The 21,722-nt window shown below is 42.7% G+C and overlaps 1 protein-coding gene across 3 annotated transcripts in view; it reads right to left on the reverse strand.

The window, feature by feature from the left end:
• ITPK1 (inositol-tetrakisphosphate 1-kinase) overlaps positions 1-21,722 on the reverse strand; it is a 139,024-nt gene that overhangs the window by 73,914 nt on the left and 43,388 nt on the right. The window lies entirely within an intron of this gene.

The raw sequence follows: 21,722 nt of genomic DNA on the forward strand, positions 1-21,722 counted from the left end.
AGTGATGGATAGGAGGCATTCTCAGTGATGTCACCGCTGATCTCTAGTGATGGATAGGAGGCATTCTCAGTGATGTCACCGCTGATCTCTAGTGATGGATAGGAGGCATTCTCAGTGATGTCACCGCTGATCTCTAGTGATGGATAGGAGGCACGCTCAGTGATGTCACCGCTGATCTCTAGTGATGGATAGGAGGCACTCTCAGTGATGTCACAGCTGATCTCTAGTGATGGATAGGAGGCATTCTCAGTGATGTCACCGCTGATCTCTAGTGATGGATAGGAGGCATTCTCAGTGATGTCACCGCTGATCTCTAGTGATGGATAGGAGGCATTCTCAGTGATGTCACCGCTGATCTCTAGTGATGGATAGGAGGCATTCTCAGTGATGTCACCGCTGATCTCTAGTGATGGATAGGAGGCATTCTCAGTGATGTCACCGCTGATCTCTAGTGATGGATAGGAGGCATTCTCAGTGATGTCACCGCTGATCATTAGTGATGGATAGGAGGCATTCTCAGTGATGTCACCGCTGATCTCTAGTGATGGATAGGAGGCATTCTCAGTGATGTCACCGCTGATCTCTAGTGATGGATAGGAGGCATTCTCAGTGATGTCACCGCTGATCTCTAGTGATGGATAGGAAGCATTCTCAGTGATGTCACCGCTGATCTCTAGTGATGGATAGGAGGCATTCTCAGTGATGTCACCGCTGATCTCTAGTGATGGATAGGAGGCGTTCTCAGTGATGTCACCGCTGATCTCTAGAGATGGATAGGAGACATTCTCAGTGATGTCACCACTGATCTCTAGTGATGGATAGGAGGCATTCTCAGTGATGTTACCGCTGATCTCTAGTGATGGATAGGAGGCATTCTCAGTGATGTCACCGCTGATCTCTAGTGATGGATAGGAGGCATTCTCAGTGATGTCACCGCTGATCTCTAGTGATGGATAGGCGACATTCTCAGTGATGTCACCTCTGATCTCTAGTGGTGGATAGGAGACATTCTCAGTGATGTCACCGCTGATCTCTAGTGATGGATAGGAGACATTCTCAGTGATGTCACCGCTGATCTCTAGTGATGGATAGGAAGCATTCTCAGTGATGTCACTGCTGATCTCTAGTGATGGATAGGAGACATTCTCAGTGATGTCACCGCTGATCTCTAGTGATGGATAGGATGCATTCTCAGTGATGTCACCTCTGATCTCTAGTGATGGATAGGAGACATTCTCAGTGATGTCACCGCTGATCTCTAGTGATGGATAGGAGACATTCTCAGTGATGTCACCTCTGATCTCTAGTGATGGATAGGAGGCATTCTCAGTGATGTCACCGCTGATCTCTAGTGATGGATAGGAGACATTCTCAGTGATGTCACCTCTGATCTCTAGTGATGGATAGGAGGCATTCTCAGTGATGTCACCGCTGATCTCTAGTGATGGATAGGAGGCACTCAGTGATGTCACCGCTGATCTCTAGTGATGGATAGGAGGCATTCTCAGTGATGTCACCACGGATCTCTAGTGATGGATAGGAGGCATTCTCAGTGATGTCACCGCTGATCTCTAGTGATGGATAGGAGGCATTCTCAGTGATGTCACCGCTGATCTCTAGTGATGGATAGGAGGCATTCTCAGTGATGTCACCACGGATCTCTAGTGATGGATAGGAGGCACTCAGTGATGTCACCACTGATCTCTAGTGATGGATAGGAGACATTCTCAGTGATGTCATCGCTGATCTCTAGTGATGGATAGGCGGCATTCTCAGTGATGTCACCGCTGATCTCTAGTGATGGATAGGAGGCATTCTCAGTGATGTCACCGCTGATCTCTAGTGATGGATAGGAGGCATTCTCAGTGATGTCACCACGGATCTCTAGTGATGGATAGGAGGCACTCAGTGATGTCACCGCTGATCTCTAGTGATGAATAGGTGACATTCTGCAGGCAAGTGATGGCATCCATGTGCCGTTTGCATTTAACATTGCAAAGTACAGGAGAAGCTTTGTCATTTATTTATCCATCTGTGAAAAACACCGATGACGAATTGTAAAAACTGACCAAAGGACCATACACTGATGATACCGGTACCTTTTTATGCTCTTGTTTAAACACAGACGTGTGAATGAGGAACATAAATGCAGTTTTAAAATTCTGCTGATTGTCCGGACACAGGGTGACATACAGAACATCAATTTATCTAAGTTTAGAACATGGGGATCAGAACTAGTCGGCAAGGTAATCAGGGGTCTTAGTTTTTGCTTTATCATATAGGGCAGGAAAAAAACTACCTTTGCTAAACTGGTAAAAGTGGTAAAGAAGGATTTCCATTTATTTTTCCTCCTTTCAAGCTTGCGCCATCTCGAATTTAAATACCGTAAATAGGAAAAATAAAAAAACAAACAAACAGAAATAGAGCATAAAAAATGGGTACATAGGGTGCTAATGAAATGTAAAATCCAGGCACTGTTATATTTGGTGTGAACATCCACCTACTTGTCATATATGAGGATTTACTGAATTTCAGGTTGGTAAATAGGCGCACAATGGGCCCAATATGGTAGGTAAACATAAGGAAATAAAAGATCAGGCAGCAGCCCGACAGCTCCCAATGTATTTCAGAATGGTGCGATTCATATTAGCAATAGGAGTGAAATCACGTCAGGACTTGTAATCTGCGATACCTGTGACCATGAGAAGTAATTCTTACAGTAAAAATTACACACACTCCTGGTATGCAGCCAAATGATAATGCGTGTCATTCACAAACTGCAGTAACACAATGTGCGGGGAGATGAAACGTGAAAAATAAAAATCTGCTAATCAAGATAACAAGCAAACAAAACAAAAAAAAAAGCTTAGCTTCAATCCAGTGTTTCTAGGTCTCACATTTACTGGGCTTGGCCAGTGGCAATAAGTAGTCATCTATATACGTTATAGGCAATAACTTATTGATCTTTGGGCGTCTGACTGCTGAAACAGAGAGGGCACTTACGGTACCTTGGTTGCAGTAAAGCGGTAGTGTGCTGGTTTGACCACTGATCATTCATCCTCTATGGGGCTGCTGAGCGCTGCAATTTACTTTTACTGGCAGCCCCATTGAGAAAGAACGGAGAGGCGGTGTAGCATGTATACAGCTGCTTCATCACACTGGGAATAAAGATCCCCTGTTCTGCCAATTGGTGCAGATCTTGGCAGTAGCCTCCATCGATCTGTATGTTATCACCTATCTCAAAGTTAGGCAATAACTTCTTTTCACCAGGCAACCCCTTGAACAGGAATAATTATTTGGCGTTTGGGCTCTGCTCACACATTGATATGAAGCATCTGATTTGATCAGTCATGGTCTGTTTTTATCTACCTGATGGATCAGATTTCTTTCCCCTATAATCTTATACCTGACGAAAACCTGACTAGTCCATTATGTTTGTTTGTTTTGTTTTTTTTTTGGGGGGGGGGTTTAACAGAAATCCAAAGAGGTTTTCAAGAGAACTCCGTAATTGAAATCTGCATTTTTTTAAATGTTTTCAGTCCAGTATTTGGCAACGTGGATTTCCCATTGAAATCAATAGGAAATGCATCCAAAAAGTATTTGAACAATTCTATTATATGGTGAGTTTGGAGTAGAACCATGTGAAAAATTCAAAATAAACTCTGTGTAAAAAGTGTGCAAAGACCACAAGGAGTTTCCCTGATGCACATAGTGGCTCCCAGGTTTAGTTCCATTTCAATTTAGTGTCAACCAATGAGTAAGGAATCAAGTGACCCCAAGGAGAAGTGATGAATCACTTCCACAATCATCTGCCAGGCCTTCCTGGCTGTGTTTTCTAAGCAGGGACACTGCACAGAATCACCTGCAGAAAGTTCAGTAGATAAATAATATCGACAACAGAGAAGTAAGGTAGATGTCACAGTGTGTCAGGACCCTACATAAGGATAAAGGCATAATTTAATCAGGATATTAACTGCATCCACAATAGTAACAGAGATTAATCCGGATTTAAGGAAATTACAGTTTTCAGTAAATAAATCGTGACCATTGTACAAAGGAAAGTATGGCAATATCGTAACAAACTCTCAGCAAAGTACCGGAATTTGTTATTTGTATGAATTCAACCTATGACTGGAAACAAAATGTTTCCATTCACTTATAACAATCAGATATAGAAAATGTGTCTCAGATGGGGCAGTATATTGGCTCAGTGGTTAGCACTTTCTTTGAAGCGCTGGGGTCCTGGATTCCAATCCCACCAAGGACAACAGCTGCAAGGAGTTTGAAAGTTCTCCCTGTGTTTGTGTGGGTTTCCTCTGGGTTCCCCGATTTCCTTCCACACTCCAAAGACTGATAGGGAATGTAGATTGTGAGCCCCAATGGGGACTGATGTATACAAATAAAAAAACATTTATTCTGAACCAATTTTGCAGTTTAACCCCTTAATGACCGCCAATATGTCTTTTTACTGACCTGAGATATAAGAGAATAGCCTCCCCATACAGGTGACAATCCAGCAGCTGTCGGCTGCACACTATAGTTGACAACTTGCTGCATCAGCCACGATCAGTCCATATTTCTTTAACCCCTCAGATGCTGTTGTCAATAATTACAATATCATATAAATAGTTACAAGACCTAATACTATATCTAATAGACCAAATCGTCGGGCATCTAGGAAATAGCGACCACAATATTCTACAGTTTCACTTGTCTTTCGCTAGGGGAACTTGTCACAGAGTCACAAAAACACAACTTTAGGAAGGCAAAGTTTGACCAGCTTAGAGGTGCCCTTAATCTGGTTGACTGGGACAATGTCCTCAGAAACAAGAATACAGATAATAAATGGGAAATGTTTAAAAACATCCTAAATAGGCAATGTAAAGGTACCGTCACATTAAGCGACGCTGCAGCGATATCGACAACGATGCCGATCGCTGCAGCGTCGCTGTGTGGTCGCTGGAGAGCTGTCACACAGACAGCTCTCCAGCGACCAATGATGCCGAAGTCCCCGGGTAACCAGGGTAAACATCGGGTTACTAAGCGCAGGGCCGCGCTTAGTAACCCGATGTTTACCCTGGTTACCAGTGTAAATGTAAAAAACAAACAAACACTACATACTTACATTGCCGTGTCTGTCGCGTCCCTCGCCTTCAGCTTCCCTGCACTGTGTAAGCGCCAGCCCTAAAGCACAGCAGTGACGTCACCGCTGTGCTTTGCTTTACAGCCGAAACTGACACATTCAGTGCAGGAAGCTCTGAGCAGCAGCACGGACGCCGGGGAACGTGACAGACATCAGAAGGTGAGTATATAGTGTTTTTTTTACTTTTACAATGGTAACCAGGGTAAATATCGGGTTACTAAGCGCGGCCCTGCGCTTAGTAACCCGATATTTACCCTGGTTACCATTGTAAAACATCGCTGGCATCGTTGCTTTTGCTGTCAAACACGACGATACACGCCGATCTGACGACCAAATAAAGTAATGGACTTTCAGCAACGACCAGCGATATCACAGCAGGATCCAGATCGCTGCTGCGTGTCAAACACAACGATATCGCTATCCAGGACGCTGCAACGTCACGGATCGTTGTCGTTCTCGTTGCAAAGTCGATTAGCGTGAAGGTACCTTACGCGGTTTATACCTTGTGGGAATAAAAGAACAATAGGAAAAACCCAATGTGGCTAAACAAAGAAGAGGGGCAATTAGCAGTAAAAAGAAAGCATTTAAACTACCATACTAAAGCAGGATGGCACCGTTGAAGCTCTAAAAAACTATAGGGAGAAAAATACTTTATCTAAAGAAATTAATTAAAGCTGCCAAAAAGGAAACCGAGAGTAAAGGTACCTTCACATTAAGCGACGCTGCAGCGATAGCGACAACGATGCCGATCGCTGCAGCGTCGCTGTTTGGTCGCTGGACAGCTGTCACACAGACCGCTCTCCAGCGACCAACGATCCCGAAGTCCCCGGGTAACCAGGGTAAACATCGGGTTACTAAGCGCAGGGCCGCGCTTAGTAACCCAATGTTTACCCTGGTTACCATTGTAAAAGTAAAAAAACAAACACTACATACTTACATTCCTGTCGCGTCCCTCGCCTTCAGCTTCCCTGCACTGTGTAAGCGCTGGCCGGAAAGCAGAGCGGTGACGTCACCGCTGTGCTCTGCTTTACGGCCGGCGCTGACACTGGGGGGACGCAGGGAAGCTGACGCTGAGGGACGCGACAGGAATGTAAGTATGTAGTGTTTTTTTTTACTTAACAATGGTAACCAGGGTAAACATCGGGTTACTAAGCGCGGCCCTGTGCTTAGTAACCCGATGTTTACCCTGGTTACCAGTGAAGACATCGCTGGATCGGTGTCACACACACCGATCCAGCGATGTCAGCGGGTGATCAGCGACGAAATAAGGTGCTGGCCTTCTAGCTCCGACCAACGATGTCACAGCAGGATCCTGATCGCTGCTGAGTGTCAAACACAACGATATCGCTATCCAGGACGCTGCAACGTCACGGATCGCTATCGTTGTTAAGTTGTTCAGTGTGAAGGTACCTTAAAACTAATCCCAAACTATTCTTCAAACATATCAATAGTAAAAGAATCATAAGTGAAAGTGTAGGCCCCTTAAAAAATTGTGAGGAAAGAATGGTTGTAGATGATGAGGAAAAAGCTAATATATTAAACACCTTCTTCTCCGCGGTGAAAAATGAAATTCTAGGTGAAATGCTGAGAGACAAAGAATATATTAAGGGTCACCAATACAACCCAAGAAGAGGTGTGAAACTGGCTAAACAAGATTAAAATAGATAATTCTCCGGGTCTGGATGGCATACATCCACGAGTACTAAGAGATCTAAGTAATGTAATAGACAAACCATTACTTGTTATATTTAGGGACTCTATAGCGACGGGGTCTGTTCCACAGGACTGGCGAATAGCAAATGTGGCACCAATATTCAAAAAGGGCTCTATAAGTGAACCTAGAAACTATAGGCCAGTAAGTCTAACCTCTACTGTTGGTAAAATATTTGAAGGGTTTCTGAGGGATGTTATTCTGGCTTATCTCAATGAGAATAACTGTTTAACTCCATATCAGCATGGGTTTATGAGGAATTGCTCCTGTGAAACCAATCTAATCAGTTTTTATGAAGAGGTAAGCTATAGACTGGACCAAGGCGAGTCATTGGACGTGGTATATCTTGATTTTTCCAAAGCGTTTGATATCATACCACACAAGAGGTTGGTACACAAAATGAGAATGCTGGGTCTGGGGGAAAATGTGTGCAAATGGGTAAGTAACTGGCTTTGGGACCTATTCACTTCAACATATTTATTAACAATCTGGTAGAAAGTTTACACAGTAAAATATCAATATTTGCAGATGATACAAAACTATGTAAAGCAGTCAATACAAGAAAAGGTAGTATTCTGCTACAGATGGATCTGGATAAGTTGGAAACTTGGGCCGAGAGGTGGCAGATGCAGTTTAACAATGATAAATGTAAGGTTATACACATGGGAAGAAGGAATCAATATCACCATTACACACTGAACGGGAAACCACTGGGTAAATCTGACATGGAGAAGGACTTGGGGATCCTAGTTAATGATAAACTTACTTGGAGCAGCCAGTGTCAGGCAGCGGCTGCCAAGGCAAACAGGATCATGGGGTGCATTAAAGGAGGTCTGGATACACATGATGAGAGCATTATACTGCCTCTGTACAAATCCATGATTAGACCGCACATGGAGTACTGTGTACAGTTTTGGGCATCGGTGCTCAGAAAGGATATAATGGAACTAGAGTGAGTACAAAGGAGGGCAACAAAATTAATAAAGGGGATGGGGGAACTACAATACCCAGAGAGATTGGCAAAATTAGGATTATTCACTCTAGAAAAAAGATGACTGAGAGGCGATCTAATGACCATGTATAAGTATATAAGGGGACAATACAAATATCTCTACGAGGATCTGTTTATACCAAAGAAGGTGACGGTCAGAAGGGGGCATTCTCTGTGTCTGGAGGAGAGAAGGTTTTTCCACCAACATAGAATAGGATGCTTTACTGTTAGGGCAGTGAGAATCTGTAATTCCTTGCCTGAGGAGGTGGTGATGACGAACTCAGTTGAGGGGTTCAAGAGAGGCCTGGATGTCTTCCCGGAGCGTAACAATGTTGTCTGTTACAGTGATTAGGATCTTTAGAAGGAAGTAGATCCGGGGATTTATTCTGATGGAATATAGGCTGAACTGGATGGACAAATGTCTTTTTTCGGCCTTGCTAACCATATTATTTTTGTCAAATTTCAGTTATTTTTTATAAATAAACTTAAAACATATTGACCTAAATTTATCATTAGCATAAGGTATAATGTACCACAAAAAAAAAATCTCAAAATCACTGGGATTTGTTGAAGCATTCCAGAGTTATTACTACATAAAGTGATACTGGTCGGATTTAAAAAATTTGGCCTCGTCACTAAAGGGTTAATAAAACATGTTGGGATAAATGGCGCTTTCCACAGCTCGCTCAGATTATGTCCTTCACCGGACAGCAGCGAATCAACAGAAGCAGCCCTCTGTGATATTGTGGGGCGAAGGGTGCCTGCCTTCCATCCATACGTGTCCGATATCGTGGTGATTACTAAGCCGCTGGGTCAAATTGAAAAAAATCAATTGAAAGAGAAAGAAACCGCACAAATAAAACTTTCACACTTTATGGCAGGCTCAGAAAAAGTGGGTAAAGTAAGAATAGTCTCCCCAGGAGGGGGCAGGATTGACAGTTTTAGTGAGAAACATCCTCTTTATAGCTGAAACACAGAAGACCTGATCTATTCATCTTCTCAGAGTTGCTATTACGGCTCATTCAGATGTCAGTGATTTTCTGGAATGAGAAAACCGGTCTGAGTTGCATCAATGATTTTGCTTAGCGTTTGGTTCAAGTTTCATCAGTTTTTCTAGGATGAGAAATAAAAACAAGGTTCTCCAGCTTCTATTAAACAGTCCATAAAATAGAACAGCAGATGGATGGGTACTGCCCAAGTTATTCACGGAGCCATAGACTCGCACAGGCAAGTGAACAGATACTCAAATCAATATATCGGACAAGTCTCTGTACTTCTGTGTGGACCACTTGGTCAGCAAAAATAAAAAAAAATTGGACATGTGAACTACCCCATAAGTCCTATCCATTAAACATACAGATAAAACTCATATGTGAAACACGGATGTCTACCCTTAGGCTGAATTCACACATCCGTATTTTAGGGTCTGTGTATAGAGCACAATGCCTCGACTGACCGTGGGACTCCTGACCCCAACTAGTCGCACAGGAGGCTTCCAGATCAGAACCGTGGTTGAGCGCTGTCCTTTGAGTCGAATGATGGAATCCTCATCTGTTCCTGCACGGAGGTAGGAGCACACAGCCACAGGAGAAAATACGATAAATCCAGCAGGAAATTCAAGTAAAAATTATTGTTTATTAGGGCAGCACGGTGGCTCAGTGGATAGCACTGCAGCCTTGCAGCGCTGGAGTCCTGGGTTCAAACCCCACCAAGGACAACATCTGCAAAGAGTTTGTATGTTCTCTCCCCATGTTTGCGTGGGTTTCCTCCGGGTTCTCCGGTTTCCTCCCACATTCCAAAGACATACTGATTGGGAATTTAGATTGTGAGCCCCATTGGGGACAGCGATGATAATGTGTGCAAACTGTAAAGCGCTGCAGAATATGTTAGCGCTATATAGAAATAAAAAAGAAAAAAAAAAAGTTTATTTCTTCATATTAAAATATAGGTAATGGTAAACCACGTAGCATTATTCCGACGCGTTTCGACTTAATGTCTTAATCAAGCCATGATTAAGACATCAAGTCGAAATGCGTCGGAATAACGCTGCCACTCCATGAACTTTTTATGCGTGATGCTGTGTAATACTTTTTGAGTGGTTTACCACTATCTATATTTTAATATGAAGAAATAAACAAGAATTTTTACTTGAATTTCCTGCTGGATTTATCGTATTTTCTCCTAAGTCACATGCTGTCCATTTCTTTGTGATCCTCCTTGAGATGGTTCTACTCCTTCATTGGAGTCCAGCTGTGTTTAATTAAACTGATAGGACTTGATTTGGAAAGTCGCACACCTGTCTATATAAGATCTCACAGCTCACAGTGCATGTCAGACCAAATGAGAACCATGAGGTCAAAGGAATTGGCCAAGGAGCTCAGAGACAGACTCGTGGCAAGGCACAGATCTGACCAAGGTTACAACAGAATTTCTGCAGTACTCAAGGTTCCTATGAGCACAGTGGCCTCCATAATCCTTAAATGGAATATGTTTGGGACCACCAGAAATCTTCCTAGACCTGGCCGTCCAGCCAAAACTGAGCAATCGTGGGAGAAGAGCCTTGGTGAGAGAGGTAAATCAGAACCCCAAGATCACTGTGGCTGAGCTCCAGAGATGCAGTAGGGAGATGGGAGAAAATTCCACAAAGTCAACTATCACTGCAGCCCATCCACCAGTCGGGCCTTTATGGCAGAGTGGCCTGACAGAAGCCTCTCCTCAGTGCAAGACATATGAAAGCCCTCATAGAGTTTGCTAAAAAAAAAAAAAAAAAACACATGAAGGACTCCCAGACTATGAGAAATAAGATTCTCTGGTCTGATGAGATGAAGATTACCTTTTTGGTGATAATTCTAAGCGGTATGTGTGGAGAAAACCAGGCACTGCTCATCACCTGCCCAATACAATCCCAACAGTGAAACATGGTGGTGGCAGCAGCATGCTATGGGGGTGTTTTTCCAGCTGCAGGGACAGGACGACTGGTTGTCATTGAAGGAAACATGAATTCGGCCAAATACAGAGATATCCTGGATGACAAGACAATGACCCTAAGCACATAGCTAAAATAACAAAGGAATGGTTTCAGAACAACTCTGCGACCATTCTTGACTGGCCCAGCCAGAGCCCTGACCTAAACCCAATTGAGCATCTCTGGAGAGACTTGAAAATGGCTGTCCACTAACGTTCACCATCCAACCTGACGGAACTGGAGAGGATCTGCAAGGAAGAATGGCAGAGGATCCCCAAATCCAGGTGTGAATTACATCCTTTCCAAGAAGACTCATGACTGTACTAGCTCAAAAGGGTGCTTCTCCTCAATACTGAGCAAAGGGTCTGAATACTTATGACCATGTGATATTTCAGTTTTTCTTTTTAAATAAATTTGCAACATTTTCTACATTTCTGTTTTTTTTCAGTAAAGATGGGGTGCAGAGTGCACATTAATGAGAAAAACTTTTTTTGAATTTACCAAATGGCTGCAATGAAACAAAGAGTGAAAAATTTAAAGGGGTCTGAATACTTTCCGTACCCACTGTGCCTGACAATACAAAGGTGACAACCCCACAAATATGAACCCCACTTGCCACCGCTACAGGGCAAGTGTGAAGAGCAGCTATTTTTAGACTGGGGGGGTAATATCCATGCCAGCCTGAGAATATCAGCCCCCAGCTGCCAGCTTTTGTCAAAAATGGGGGGGGGGGGAGATGACCCACAACTTTTTAAAAATTATTTATTTATTTAAATAATTAAAAAATATGGTGTGGGGATCCCTCTATTCTTGATAACCAGCCTTGCTGAAGCTGACAGCTGAGGGTTGCAGCCCCCCAGCTGTGAGTTTTGCACGGCTGGTTATCAAATATACAGGGGAACCCACGCCAGTTGCTTTTTTAAATTATTTATTTACAACGCAGACTGATGAATACTCCCATCAGACGCTCCTGCTCTCACTGCTATTTGTGGCAGCAGGCTTAGGCTGATGGGAGCAGTAGTCCCATAAGTCGACACCAGTGACCGGAGGTAAACTTTAAACTGAGGCCTCATACTCATTTGACAGCGTGGGACCCACAGCTGTGTGACTGGCGGTGATGATTTTACTGCCGATAAGCAGTGTTTGCCACGCTGTCAAGCGCTTGACAGCACAACTTTCACCTGGTGTTTTTGGGGGGGGGGCCGAACTCGAACAGTAACACTGACTTCCTGTTGAAGTCTGTGTTCGTGCCCGAACAGTAGGTGTTCTGTATGGACGTCGAACTTTATTGTTCGGGTTCGCCCATCTCTATAAAGGAATGCAAGGCACACAGTGGAAGGTAATTTTAAGAATACTTGGCAATCAGTAGCAAGTAATACCTCATTTGCACCATGAGCAACCTCACATTCAGCCCCTCAAAAATGCAAACTTGCTCTCTGTAATAATCAGAGGCCTTACATGGTAGAGAGCAGAGAAGACTGTCAGGCAGGCAGCTAATGACCCTGAATTACGGCCAGTATTCAGTCAAGTATTTAAACATGGGATCAGCTTTTATACTGTGCATTATAGGATTACTGCTCTCAGATCTCCAGGACGGAACGGTTCAGCTGGAAAAATATACTTTATCTGGAAAAATAACAATCCATGTGAGCGGGAGAGCCGAGAATGCAGAAATAATGTCATACGGCCAGGACTGGGGCAGAGAAGCTCCACCGTCCGCTAATAATGACCAGATTATTAGTATATAATGTATTTTCAGTAGCTAAGTGTGGAAACCGGCGGTAAGCAGAGTATGTTCAGCTGACTTATGGTTGGTATATAGTGATTATGGCTTTTCTCCATAGTTCAGGTTACTTTGAGTTGCGTCAATTATGATCATAACATGACAGAGCCGTGCTGACCAACAGCCTTCACACATATCCGCCTACAACTAAAGTAATAGATAAAAAGTACAGAATTAGTGATTAATCCCAGCAGCTTGTTGACAGTGCCCACTAAACGAACGTGTAGGTAGAGAAGCAAATGTATCCTTTATCCTGTAATTTACACTGGAAAATTTCACTTTTTTGGCTTTCTTTTTTTCCCCAAGGTTCCACTGTTGCTTTTAACGGCACCAGTAAAGACACAGCTCTTGAAGTTCTCCATGACATGACAAGAAGTCCAGAGGCAGCCGTATGAGCGGACATACCTTACTGATGGATTATTCATTAACACATTTGTCATCGAGATCATCACAGGAAGTTACTAACAGCTTAGGAAATATCCTAAGTTATACTTTTCCATTCTGTAAAGGTTGTAATTTAAAGAGACAGTAGATTCAATAAAAAAAAAAAAGAAAGTCCAAATAAATATTCAAGAGTATGTGAAAGGAATGCAATGATAGTTAACTCTTCCATATACGGGACTGCTGGCTCTACAGAGTGCTCCAGTGCTATTTCTGATAGAGCCAATGACAGGCATCTCTGGGTGTGCATCGTCTTAAAGGAAACCTGTCAGTCGATTCATGCAGTTTAAACCACAGGCAGCATGAATCAGCATTTCTGCACAATTTAAAGATCCAGCCAGAGACCATAGGTAGAGAAAAGACTAGTCCGATGCTGCCCCAGTTGCCTTCTCCCCACACTGCTCTAGGTGAATGAAAGGTCTTGTGGGAGACCAGAGAAAAACAAACCTGGCTCCAACCGTGCAGATGGCTCATAATCATGTTGCTCAAGGTTTGGGCAGCATGAATCCACTGACAGATTACCTTTAAAAAGGACAAGGATCAACAGTCCAAAATAACACATGTTGGTTGCTCATCTCTCCCGACAATCATCTGTCAGGGGCACCCCATCAACAGATTGTCATTTGCACCCATCAATATCTGCTGGTTCAGCTGACATTAGTCATATGTGTCTTCCATTTGATTAAAATTCAGGAGAAATCCTTTTTTGCCTGAAATAAATTGAAGTCTGAACAAACAAACAAAATACAGAAGATCAAAACCAGATCCGTTATTTTTAACATGGAAGATAATGGAAAAAAGATCAATTAACCAATCTGTCAACAGATCTGGTTTATCATTTCTTCAAAGCTAAATGCTCAGACCAGAACTCTCAAAAGTGTAGGAAGTTGGTGGATAGATTCCAAAGATGTTGTTTTTCCTTAAGAACTAACCATATACTTCGAAACGCGTTGAAATAAAACTCCTTATTTTACATCACTGGGATATACGTCTCAACTTTGTCAGTAGCGCGGAATATATCCACCAACTCCCTACACTTTTGATGTCTGGTGGTCACTTGATGACCCTTGGATCTGCTGTAGATGACTTCTTCATATTACATGCCCTTTTAAATGGATTAAACAGGTGAGTTTAATCTGAGTATAATAATTTACCGTATTCTCAGATAAAACCCTATTTGCGCTGATCTCTCCTACAGCTCTTGGACAGAACAGAACTCTAGGATTCTATAGATATTAGAAAAACTTTTTTGACAGTGAGGGTGGTCAATGAGTGGAACAGGCTGCCACGAGAGGTGGTGAGTTTTCCTTCAATGGAAGTCTCCAACCAGAGGCTGGACAAACATCTGCCTAAGATAGTTTAGTAAATTGTGCATTGAGCAGGGGGTTGGACACGAGGACCCTGGAAGTCCCTTCCAACGCTAACATTCTATGATTCTTACAGCAGAGGTTGCAGCTTAAGTCCAGTCCACACAGAATTGTTTTAATTTTTTTCTTTATTTTTTAAACATAAATCTAGGAATCTGAATAAAATGATTCCTTGCTATCAGATGTCTTATTCCACAGATATCCATATTTTTCCTAATATGTAAATGTGCTGTTAAGATCTATGGGCAGGACATAGATCTCTATGAGACTCTGCCTCCTATTTTAGATGAAAGGGGTGTTGCCAGTGGGAGACATGTAGATCAGGAGAGCGGACTGTCCATCATTACATGTCTGACACTGGTAAAGCCCACTTTCAACTAAAATAAGCCCTGGAAGCGGAGTCTCATGTAGATCTATGTCTGGCTCACAGATTTCAACATCTATTTCTCTGGAATAAACTGAAAATCTGACCAGCACATCCCAACTAGTGTGAACAGGTGCCAGCTAACATAATTTTGAGAAAATACAAAGCTGCCCTCTGGATTGTTTAAAATGTTAAACCTAGAAAATTGGAACTGCATTACTGCCATAGAACATTGGTTAAGTGCTATATTATGTTCATATGGAATTTTGGAAATGCAATATTGCTAGGAAAATTTACAGTAAAAAGAAGGTACTTAGCACATAAATTGGCCAATGTTTATGAACCCAACTGCAAAGTCAATGAGTACCTTAGAGTTGGGTCCCTGTCCTGATAGGATACCTCTCGGATTAAAAAGCCTACAATATATGGCCAATGTATGTGCCCAAGTAGCTTTGTACTGTAATTTGTTTTTATAGCAACATTGCATTTCAAATTTTCCAAAATTCCATATGTACATAATATAGCACTTAAACAATGTTCTATGGCGGTAACACAGTTCCAATTTTCTCTGGAATAAGACATCAGATAGAAGATAAAGGTATAATTTTAATCAGATTTCTATGACCTGCGTGCCCATATAGACGGCTCAGGAGGGTTGATACTACTGACAGATTCCGGTTACGTTTATTTATGCACAGATCTGATATATGTAATGTATATATGAAACATGCATGTACAAAGTATTTTTTGGAGATAAATGTACTGTCTTGCTGCATTAATTTTCATAATGGTCTACAGACATTACATAGGAAGTTGTAGGTGTGTAAGTTATGCACATTGAGCGTCAACATAATTGCAAATTTCTAGATAGAGATATGTGACAAGATAAAAATTCTGTATACATATTTTTTTTTCTTGAAAAGCTGTGTTCTGACAATATCAGACTATGCCCCTTTTGGCCAGAGGAATAGGACATCCGGAATTTCTCACTTTCTAGGAACAATGTGTATATCTATATCACGCACATTGCTTCTAGAATTATAGAGATACAGTGGGTACGGAAAGTATTCAGACCCCTTTACATTTTTCACTCTGTTTCTTTGCAGCTATTTGGTAAATTCAAAAAAGATCATTTTTTTCTCATTAATGTACACTCTGCTCCGCATCTTGACTGAAAAAAACCCCCAGAAATGTAGACATTTTTGAAAATTTATTTAAAAAGAAAAACTGAAATATCACATGGTCATAAGTATTCAGACCCTTTGCTCAGTATTGAGGAGAAGCCCCCTTTTCAACTTGTACAGCCATGAGTCTTCTTGGGAATGATGCAACAAGTTATTCACACCTGGATTTGGGGATCCTCTGCCATTCTTCCTTGCAGATCCTCTCCAGCTCCGTCAGGTTGGATGGTGAACGTTGGTGGACAGCCATTTTCAGGTCTCTCCAGAGATGCTCAATTGGGTTTAGGTCAGGGTTCTGGCTGGGCCAGTCAAGAATGGTCACAGAGTTGTTCTGAAGACACTCCTTTGTGATTTTAGCGGTGTGCTTAGGGTCATTATCTTGTTGGAAGGTGAACTTTTGGCTGAGTCTGAGGTCCAGAGCACTCTGGAAGAGGTTTTCATCCAGGATATCTCTGTACTTGGCCGCATTCATGTTTCCTTCAATGACAAACCAGTCGTGCGGTCTCTGCAGATGAAAAACACCCCCATAGCATGACACTGCTACCACCATGTTTCACTGTTGGGATTGTATTGGGCAGGTGATGTGCAGTGCCTGGTTTTCTCCACACATACCGCTTAGAATTATCACCAAAAAGGTCTATCTTCGTCTCATCAGACCAGAGAATCTTATTTCTCACCTCTCTCACCAAGGCTCTTCAGCCAAACTGAGCAATCGTGGGAGGACGGCCAGGTCTAGGAAGACTTCTGGTGGTCCCAAACTTCTTGGATTTAAGGATTATGGAGGCCACTGTGCTCTTAGGAACCATGAGTACTTCAGAAATTCTGTTGTAACCTTGGCCAGATCTGTGCCTTGCCACAATTCTGTCTCTGAGCTCCTTGGCCAGTTCCTTTGACCTCATGATTCTCATTTGGTCTGACATGCACTGTGAACTGTGAGGTCTTATATAGACAGGTGTATGCCTTTCCAAATCAAGTCCTATCAGTTTAATTAAACACGGCTGGACTCCAATGAAGGTGTAGAACCATCTCAAGGAGGATCACAAGGAAATGGACAGCATGTGTCTTAAATATGAGTGTCTGAGTAAAGGGTCTGAATACTTAGGACCATGTGAGATTTCAGTTTTTCTTTTTCAATATGCAAAAATTTCTACATTTCCGGTTTATTTTTCAAGTCAAGATGGGGTGCAGAGTGTACATTAATGAGAAAAAAAACACTTTTTTTAATTTACCAAATGGCTGCAATGAAACAAAGAGTGAAAATGTAAAGGGATCCGAATACTTTCCGTACCCACTGTATATATAATGTACATTTTATTTCTTACAGCGCGAAACAACGTAATAATCCAAAAAACACAGAATGCCTCCTATCCAGCACTAGAGATCAGCGGTGACATCACTGAGAATGTCTCAGGTTGGATGGTGAACGTTGGTGGACAGCCATTTTCAGGTCTCTCCAGCGATGCTCAATTGGGTTTAGGTCAGGGCTCTGGGTGGGCCAGTCAAGAATGGTCACAGAGTTGTTCAGAACCCACTCCTTTGTTATTTTAGCTGTGTGCTTAGGGTCATTGTCTTGTTGGAAGGTGAACCTTCGGCCAAGTCTGAGGGTCCAGAGCACTCTGGAAGAGGTTTTCATCCAGGATGTCTCTGTACTTGGCCGCATTCATGTTTCCTTCAATGACAACCAGTCGCCCTGTCCCTGCAGCTGAAAAACACCCCCATAGTATGATGCTGCCACCACCATGTTTCACTGTTGGGATTATATTGGGCAGGTGATTAGCAGTGCCTGTTTTCTCCACACATACCGCTTAGAATTATCGAAAAGGTCTACCTTGGACTCCCAGACTATGAGAAGTAAGATTCTCTGGTCTGATGAGACTTTCATGTGTTTTTTATCAAACTCTATGTGGGCTGTCATATGCCTTGCACTGAGGATAAATAAGTAACAAACAGCTGCACTCAAGGTGTAGATTTTCAAATGCAAAACTTAAATGACGTTTTATTGTATTCACCACAGTAGCATAAGGATGCTACAGTAGCAACATCCTTATGCTACTGTGGTGAATACAATAAAACGTCATTTAACTTTTGCATTTGAAAATCTACACCTTAGCTGCGGCTGTTTGTTACTTATTTATGACTTAACTGGACCACATCCAGGTTCAGCCTGCACCTGCCTCCTCCTAAGGCCGGTTTCACATTAGCGTTTTGAGGAGCTGCGGACTTCTTCTGTGAAGCCCCGCCCTCGGCAGCACCTCCGCTGCTAGCTCCGCCTACTTCTGCATGCGGCCTGCATACCTATGTTTAACATTAGGTACGCAGGTCGTGCGGCTGTATGCGGATGCTTCCGCATGCGTCGTTTTGACGATGCGGCGACCAGCGTAGGACGCAGCTGGTAGCAATTTTTTTTTCTCCGCATCGTCAAAACGACGCATGCGGAAGGATCCGCATACAGCCGCATGACCTGCGTACCTAATGTTAAAGATAGGTACGCAGGCCGCATGCAGAAGTAGGCGGAGATAGCGGCCGAGGGCGGGGCTTCACGGAAGTCCGCAGCCCTCCGCAGCTCCTCAAAACGCTAGTGTGAAACTAGCCTAACTGAGTGCACGCCCTTTCTTTATTTTAATTACAATGAGGATAGGCTTCTGTCGGGCCATTCTGCCATAAAGGCCTGATTGGTGGAGGGCTGCAGTGATAGTTGACTTTGTGGAACTTTCTCCCTTCTCCCTACTGCATCTCTGGAGCTCAGCCACAGTGATCTTGGGGTTCTTCTTTATCTCTCTCACCAAGGCTCTTCTCCCACGATTGCTCAGTTTGGCTGGACGGCCAGGTCTAGGAAGACTTCTGATGGTCCCAAACTTCTTCCATTTAAGGATTATGGAGGCCACTGTGCTCTTAGGAACCTTGAGTACAGCAGAAATTATTGTGTAACCTTGGCCAGATATGTGTCTTGCCACAATTCTGTCTCTGAGCTCCTTGGCCAGTTCCTTTGACCTCATGATTCATTTGGTCTGACATGCACTGTGAACTGTGAGGTCTTATATAGACAGGTGCGCCTTTCCAAATCAAGTCCTATGAGTTTAATTAAACACGGCTGGACTCCAATGAAGGTGTAGAACCATCTCAAAGAGGAGCACAAGGAAATGGACAGCATGTGACAAATATGAGTGTCTGAGCAAAGCATCTGAATACTTATGACCATGTGATGATTCAGTTTTTATATTTTAGTAAATTTTCAAAAATGTCTACATTTCTGGGGTTTTTTTTAGACAAGATGGGGTGCAGATTGTACATTAATGTGAAAAAAATGAACTTTTTTGAATTAACCAAATGGCTGCAATGAAACAAAGAGTGAAAAATTTAAAGGTGCCTGAATACTTTCTGTACCCACTGTAAATTAGCAACAGGACTTCCTGTTCCTCTATCCAAAAGGGGCAGAGTCTGATATTGTCAAATCAGTGCCGAATAGTGTCAAGGGGAAAATAGTAACAACACCCAGATGTCACTCAGCAACGTATCACAATGCAAAACAAAATACAGAATTTTTACACCAAATGACAAAAAAAAAATAAGTAAAAGTTACTCTAAACAGTTGCGTGACGTTTTCTGTTCTTTAAGCTGCTTAACTAGGCACGATGATCATAAAGACTTAATTAAATGGCAGAAAATTGGTTCAATTCTAGTGAGTACCTCTGATGGCATCCATACAAGATGTCACCCAACCTGTCTTGCAACAGCAAACTAAAAGAAAAGCGGTGCAGGATTTCTAAGCAGCGCTGTCGTCCGTTCGGCACTCATTGCCTTCCTCTTGGTGCTCTTTTGCGCAGGTGGAACCCAGAGAATAAGAGCTGGCAGGAGACAACTGAACTTTGTCCACCATCATAAAGTCACCCCCTGGAGCGCCCAGTACAAACCTACATGACTATCGAACTGCAGATAAGCTTCCAGATGATACCTGGACCATCCCAGAAAATCGATCCCCTCCAAGTGTTGCCAACGCCAAGAGCACACACAATGAGCGATTCACCTGTGCACACAAACTGACATCAGCCTACAAATGGACACAAAGAGCCTTGTTTTTTTAATATTTGGGCACTAATTTACACTGTTTGCACTGCAGTTCAATATGATCTATTGTTCCCTGTTATCTGCCATTTTGGGATGGGAAGAGGCTGATGGTTTGACAGGTAAATACAATCCACTGTTCTCTATTATCAGCCATTTTTAGTTCACTGGCAAAACAAACATTTTTAGTGTTCTAATCGCTGCCTCTGCGAAATCCAGCTATTGGCAGCAGCCAAACAAGGGTCCGCTGCACCATAAACCTGACTCTCACAGCAGAGTTCAATCACATGGGAAAAGGACAAGAAGCCTGCAGAATGTCTGCTTCATCACAAGCAGCAACATGACAAACAACATTACGCCTCAAAGACGGATAACAATAAACAGGATGAAGAAAGAACTTGTTCCAAGCAGGTTTCATGTTAACGACTTCATATCCATCATGTACAGGCAGGATCTCTACACAAACTCAATCTACTGAGGAAAACGGGCTTACTGAAGACTGTAATCGGCAAAAGAAACCAGAAATAGCACAAAAGCCCCATAATAGTACACAGGAGAGAACACAGAATACTGTACCCTATGTAAAGGAACATAGCTACAATGAAACTGCCTCTATGTACAAGAATATACAGTGTCTTGATAAAGTATTTGGCTCCTTGGAACCTTTCAACCATTTCCCACATATCATGCTTCAAACATAAAGATACCAAATGTAAGTACCAAGTGGAACACAATTGTGAAGCTGAACGAAATTTATTGGTTATTTTAAATTTTTTTGGAAATTCCTAAACTGAAAAGTGGGGCGTGCAATATTATTCGGCCACTTTACTTTCAGTGCAGCAAATTCACTCCAGAAGTTCATTGTGGATCTCTGAATGATCCAATGTTGTCCTAAATGCCTAATGATGATAAATATAATCCACCTGTGTGTAATCAAGTCTCCGTGTAAATGCAGCTGCTCTGTGATAGTCTCAGGGATCTGTTTGAAGCACAGAGAGCATCATGAAGACCAAGGAACACATCAACCAGGTCCATGATACTGTAGAAGTTTAAAGCCGGATTTGGATACAAAATGATTTCCAAAACGTTAAACATCCCAAGGAGCACTGTGCAAGCGATCATATTGAAACAGAAGGAGTATCATACCACTGCAAATCTACCAAGACCCGGCCGTCCCTCTAAACTTTCATCTCAAACAAGGAGAAGACTGATCAGAGATGCCGCCAAGAGGCCCATGATCACTCTGGATGAACTGCAGAGATCTACAGCTGAGGTGGGACAGTCTGTCCATAGGACAACAATCAGTCGTGCACTGCACAAACCTGGCCTTTATGGAAGAGGGGCAAGAAGAAAGCCATTTCTCAAAGATATCCATAAAAAGTGTTGTTTAAAGTTTGCAACAAGCCACCTGGGAGACACACCAAACATGTGGAAGAAGGTGCTCTGGTCAGATGAAACCAAAATCGAACTTTTTGGCAACAAAGCCAAACGAAATGTTTGGAGTAACGGCAACACAGCTCATCACCCTGAACACACCATCCCCACTATCAAACATGGTGGTGGCAGCATCATGGTTTGGGCCTGCTTTTCTTCAGCTGGGACAGGGAAGATGGTTAAAATTGATGGGAAGATGGATGGAGCCAAATACAGGACCATTCTTGAAGAAAACCTGTTGGAGTCTGCATAAGACCTGAGACTGGGACGGAGATTTGTC

The sequence above is a fragment of the Ranitomeya variabilis genome, chromosome 1 (genome assembly GCF_051348905.1).
Source record: "Ranitomeya variabilis isolate aRanVar5 chromosome 1, aRanVar5.hap1, whole genome shotgun sequence".
In the NCBI taxonomy this organism is placed as follows: Eukaryota; Metazoa; Chordata; class Amphibia; order Anura; family Dendrobatidae; genus Ranitomeya; species Ranitomeya variabilis.